The sequence below is a fragment of the Nestor notabilis genome, unplaced genomic scaffold, assembly GCF_000696875.1.
Source record: "Nestor notabilis isolate BGI_N333 unplaced genomic scaffold, ASM69687v1 scaffold3820, whole genome shotgun sequence".
Taxonomy (NCBI): Eukaryota; Metazoa; Chordata; class Aves; order Psittaciformes; family Psittacidae; genus Nestor; species Nestor notabilis.
Window position 1 is genome coordinate 4180 of NW_009910539.1, and position 5969 is coordinate 10148.

Sequence of the window (5969 nt, forward strand, 5' to 3'; positions counted from 1 at the left end):
AATGGAATATCAGGTTTCAGGAAGGTTAATTACATGTTTTAAGTTTAAACTTCAGATGTGTGTATGGTGAACAGTGCTGAGGAATGCTGAGTAGCTCTGTTTTGTACTGAAGCATGTCCAGGCTGTCATTCTTGTAAAGATGAATTAACATTAAAGGAAATGTTCTTTTCTGGATGTTAATGGTTCATCGAAGACATAACAGGAATATACTTGTAAATATGCTGTGCATATCAAGTGTTTTCTTCCTGACATTAGCTGAAATCTCTTGGACACTACTAATTTGTAAAGTACTGTTGTGGAAATTGTTCTAACTGTGAGCCAAGTTGTTTAGAGTGAACGTGGCTTCCACGTAGAAGTCCTGCTTTGAGTTTTGAAGAAGGTACTTTTATTTCCCCTATAAATGGCATTTTTCATTCAAATTACTGAAGTCAACCAGCAACAATAACACACAATATCAGTGCCTGATCCTGTAAATGCCTAATGTCATTGCTAACAGTTCTCTTTAACTCCTGTTCAAGTACTTGTATGCTTGCCCGCTTCTCGAGTATTTTTACTCCTTAGAATTTATGTAGCAAAGGCTGCAATAGAAGTCTCCAAAACTACTCGGTTACTGATGAAATTATGGAATCATTCTTTGTAGAATCTGTAGTGGATCTGTCAGTAGATAGGGGTAGAGGCAGTAAACATGTGACAATCTAAAATGAAAAGGACAACTGGGAAGTGCAATCTTGAGGTTGTTTCTTTGACAAAGGATTCCGTTCTACTGTATTTCCTTTGGTATTCCCATGGGTGGTGGGGCCTCAGGAAATGGCAGGTCAGTGTTGAGTGGAGAAAGTCAATGCTTTGCTTTATGTCTTCTTTTGAAGCAGCTCGTGCACTAATCCTGAGTGTGAACTCCCTGCAGTTTTCACCATGGACCTTTATTTTGAGATGTGTTAACTTTCAAAATTGTGTTTAGCAGTGTTTAAATGATGGAAATCTTCCTTGACCTCTTGGAAAGTAAAACTGCTTCAATGAGTCTTTGATACCAAATAGGATAAAAGAACTTGTGAGTGCTTTTTTTTATCAAGAGCTTCTCTCATTCACACGACCCTGGTGCTTCGATGGCCAGTACTGGGCATGGACTGTCACTATCCACCAGTAGCTATTTACTGTGGTTTCTCTGAAATTGTTTTCCTCTATGGAAGTGAATACTATGTATCCAAAGTGCCTTAATTTCCATACTATGCTGATTTTGTGAATGCATATACATGGCAATATCACTGTTTCATAGTCAGCTGAAGTTCTGTTACTGCATTTTATAAAGCTTCCTTGTGGACTAACCATGTTTTCTGTAATTCAGAATGCAGTGCAGCTTTTGTAACTTTTGTAAACAGGGGGTTTATTTCCTGTGATTGCCAGGTTCTTCAGATGAAGTATTAAAACATGGACATTAAAATATATTCTACTTTTCTGTTTGAATTGTCTAATAAAACTGACTTTTTGAATTGTCTAATAAACATATCTGATGCTTACATGTTTGTCTGTCTTATATTTGAAGAGTTGACAAGAGAATCTTGTGTGAGAGGAAAGAGAAAACATCCAATGGTGCTTTCATAATAGTGTGATGGACAGATCTGGGAAGCCATGATGTAATTGCAATAGATGGAATTACTGTTATGGCATGCATTAGAATGTATTGCAGAGGCTGTATTCAAATATGCAGGTAAATTATTATCACTTACCTCTTATGGCCATGGTAAATCTGTGAGCTTTAAGGTGTTCAAAAGAAAACAGTATGTGAGATAGTACCTGACCTCTTCCATTTTCCTTGCTTCAAAAGACTGTAGAGTAAGACCCATCGGCACTGATGGACAGGGATGCAACAGCTATCAAAGCTCTTTTTCTCTTCTAGGTAAGTACTCCTGTAGTTAAGTTGGTGAATATATTGAAGTGAGGATTCTGATCCCACCAGTGCTTGTGAAAAGGAAGCCTGCTCAGTTAGTTTACTCGCTGTGAAAGCACCCACTGTCAGGAGAAGGTGGCTGTAGTGTCTGTGTTCTGAATAACCAATGCTCTCTGTTGACAGCAATGATTTGAGCAAATAGGCTTTGGAGAAGGTGAGTGTATTTGTGTTTTGAATCTGTTAGCTGCTGGCTTTGTCCTGTTTAGCAAAACAAATGCTTGGGATTGCTGCTCTGTACTGTCTAGTTCAACTCATGCTTTGCTTATAGAGTAACTTCAGGCCCTTGGCTTGGTTGCAGAGCTCCTTTATTTAACGTGGTTCTGGATTTGCTGGTATTGTCTGTATGGTAAAACTTTCTATTTCCTGTCCCTCTCACCATTGTTCTTGCAGCTGCTTCTTTTGTTAGTTAGCAGAGCTGTTACAGGGAACAGCATATACGTAGCTGGAGGGAAGAAATAAAACACACATAGGGGGTCAGGATCAATGGATACCAGTCAGTCTTGCACTGCTTTTGGAGTCTCTTCAGTCCTTCTGGAAAGCTGGTGACCTTCCTAAAGAGTTAGGATGTTGGGTAACTTCCTATAACTTTTAAACAGACTTTAATCCCTTAAAATGAGTGTAAGCTCATTCATATGCAGGAGTTAAGCAAACAAAGTTGTCCTGGTCAGCTACATGAAGATTTTTTTATTGTTAAACCAGAAACAATGTAAAGCTTTAAAATATCTCTCTAACCCTGATCTCAATTGTTAACACAGCAGGACTTTAAAGATACCACATCACTTACTCTGCAGGGATTGTTTCTGATCTAGGATAATGGATGAAAAGACTCTTTCATTAAGCTGGATGCACCCCAGGTACTAATGACTAATTGATTTGTTTAAGTGGCCCCTGCAAATACATGCCCAGTATGTACTGGAGGGCTTGGGAGGGAAGTGTCCCTTGAGAACATACATGAGGGAGCACTGACTGATGAATGATGGATTGGGATTAAATTTTAAAGATCAGATGAACGCTCTGAGAGAAACATTCTCTCCAGTGGCCTGTTCCTGTCTTTATCTTGTTTCATTGTTTTTGCTTCTTTGTGTTGAAGTTTCTTTCAGCTGCATCTCTGGGTTATTAGCAAGAATTGCTTACAGTGGTAGCATTTCAGCGGGAGATACTTCACTTATTTCTTTTGGAATTACTACTTCCCATAGACTAGTTCTAAATTTTAACAAATATTCTGGATAGCATTTCTTTCTAGTGGGTTGTTTTAAATGGACTGGTTCATTGTTCCCTGCTTCCTCATCCATGAGGGTGACCAGCCCTTGTCTGCGTGAGCAGATGGTTTTCAACACTTGGAGGTCTTTATGGCCATCTATGAGGCAGATGCTGCTGGGGAGGGGCCAGGGATTAGAAAAACATGTCCTTTTTTCCCCAAAAAGTTCTTAGGAGATAGAAGGAAGGTTGTTTTCAAACTGAGACTAAACCTATGGCTTCATTTAATAATTTGTGTAATGAACATAATTGTGCAAAATGACACATAATACAGTCTCGCTTTAGAGTCTTTGCTTAGAGGGAAGACTTCTTCCTGTGGAACATGCTTCTAACATTGCTGTCTATTAAAGTAAAGAATTTAAACCACGTAGTTACAGTGGCCCTCCGAGGTGTGCTCTGAAACCCTGATACATTCATTGTTAGCTGTTTGCTTGCTGACAGCTGAGCTGGTGGGAGCTGCCTGTCTTATGCTGTATTTTTAATTGCATGTTTTCCTGGAGAACCTGACAAAATTAACTGCTTGTTGTGAGGGGTTTAAAAAACCAAACCACACGCACACAACCCCCCCCAAATCGTATTCAAGCTCGAGTTATATACAGTTCATTTGAAACCCTTAAATGGAGAGTGGAGTGCTGAGGCTCAAGCAGAGCTTGAGGCAAAAAAGGATGTTGATGTCTCCTAGTAGGTCCAGCAGGTCAGCTGAGGCTGTGAATTTTGGGTTTGTCACCTCTGTTGAGCTTCGTTTTGCAGTATACTGGCTAAGGTGCCTTCATTTTCCTGGTCAATATTAATGCCAGGTGCTGCTTGGATGTTTTTGTTTGCTTGAGGATTTGGGGAGAAGTTAAACAGTATTTGCTTGTGCTTTACAAAGCATATGCTTGGAATAAGAGGATTGATCATGACATTTATATGTTTTGTTTACCCTTTGTTGTGACTGATCTGGGCTTGTGATTTTTGTTACTCATTTAATTCCTGCCTAAGACTGGTATCTCACAGTATAATAGGAGCTTTGTTACCAGTCTTCCATCTTCAAAAGGAAAAAAGCCTTTACATGGCACAGAAACAAAAGCTGCAATAGTTGTAACTTGCTGGCTACTGATCAAGTGCTCCCTTTTTGAAGCTGGTGGGAATTTGCTGTTGGGATTGATGGGGTGGGGAGGAGGGATGAGAGAGGCCCAGTGCAGTGAGATGCTGACACCCTGATGTCTGAGGGCAATCTGTGAGCGTGCTCATGAGTCACTCCTGTGCCACTGACTCTCTTGTCGTGTCTGAGTGTGTTTCTTCTGGCTGCACTACCCAGAATGGGGGAGATGTTGGCGACAGATCCATATGCCTCTGTTTCCACAGAGGGCACTTCACTCCTGGAGAGGATTTAACAGCTTGTCCTTGTTTCTAGTAACATGGCTCAGTGTCACCCACCGTGGCCAATCTTTCTTCAGTATTCTGTTTTTATCTTCCTAACTAAATGCTGATGACTGCAATGAGACATTAGGGCATTTACACAACTTTGTGATGATAAAACTATTTCCCATATTATAAATCTCAAAAGAGAACTCTGCTCTTAGGTTATTTTTAAAACATTAAGAACTGCAGGATGTTTCTCATATGCATACATAAAGTAAATCTTACCTTTTGAATCAGCTAATACAACATAATATACCTTAAGCAGTCCAGAGCAGTGTTATGTCTTCTGTTTATTCCTTCAAAGGAGATTGCATTCTTAACAAATATTTTGCTGTTTAATTAAAATCTACAGCAGAAAATATATTAGTTTATAAGGATTTTTTAATATTTAGAGTCGTTAGAAACAACTTAAAGGTGCACAGTCTTTGTCTGGTAGTCTTGTGAGTGATATGTGAAGTTAAATCAGGATTCAGCAAATATCCTCAGTTTGGATTCAGATTATTCAGGTCCCTTCAGACACCTAAAGATTGATGCAGGTGTCTCTGTCCCTCTCCTCTTTTACAGCAGTTGTGCCCCAGTTGCTGGAAGTTCCAGGTTCTCTGGAATAAGAGAGTGAATTTTCAACTCCCAGAGTGAGCAATTGCAGCCAGTCCTTGTTTCCCTGCCCTGATGGGACTGAGCTGTTGTCAGCTCCAGGTGTCACAAGCAGCTGAGCCAAAAGCAAGTCACACATTCAAAACAACTTGACAGGCACTGATTTATGGATGGTATTAACAAGATGAGGAGCAGGCAAGTGGTGATTTAGAACTATGTCATAAAATACTAACTGGTTCTGGACGTAAATTGGTGGCTTTGACTTCCAATTTCTAATTACTTAAGATGTGTGTTTAACAGAAAGAGGCTAAAAGTACTCGGTGTTCTTCTGCAGGGACTGACTCTCTCAGATACAGCAAGAAGCCACTCTGAGATAAGAGTTTCTTTATCCAGAGAGAAACAGCTTGGGCAATTATAGTTCCTCCTGTTGAGTGCTATTATCTTGATTGTCCTTGCCCTATTTTCCCTCATTTGCCTTCTGGTGTCTTTGCTATGAAAGCCAGGAGTTGTGTATAACTTGCTATAGCAATATGCATATAAAAAAAGCAAATATATATAAGCACTGCCTTATTGAGGGAAAACAGCATAAGTGGTGGAAGAATCATCCCTGGAAGTGCTCACAAACCAGGTAGATGAGGCCCTCAGTGACATGGTTTAGTGGGGGCCTTGGCAGTGCTGGGGGAATGATTGGACTTGATGTTCTTAAAGGTCTTTTCCAACCTGGCTGATTTTATGATTTAACTCTTTCAGCTAGCTCTGATTTGGTATA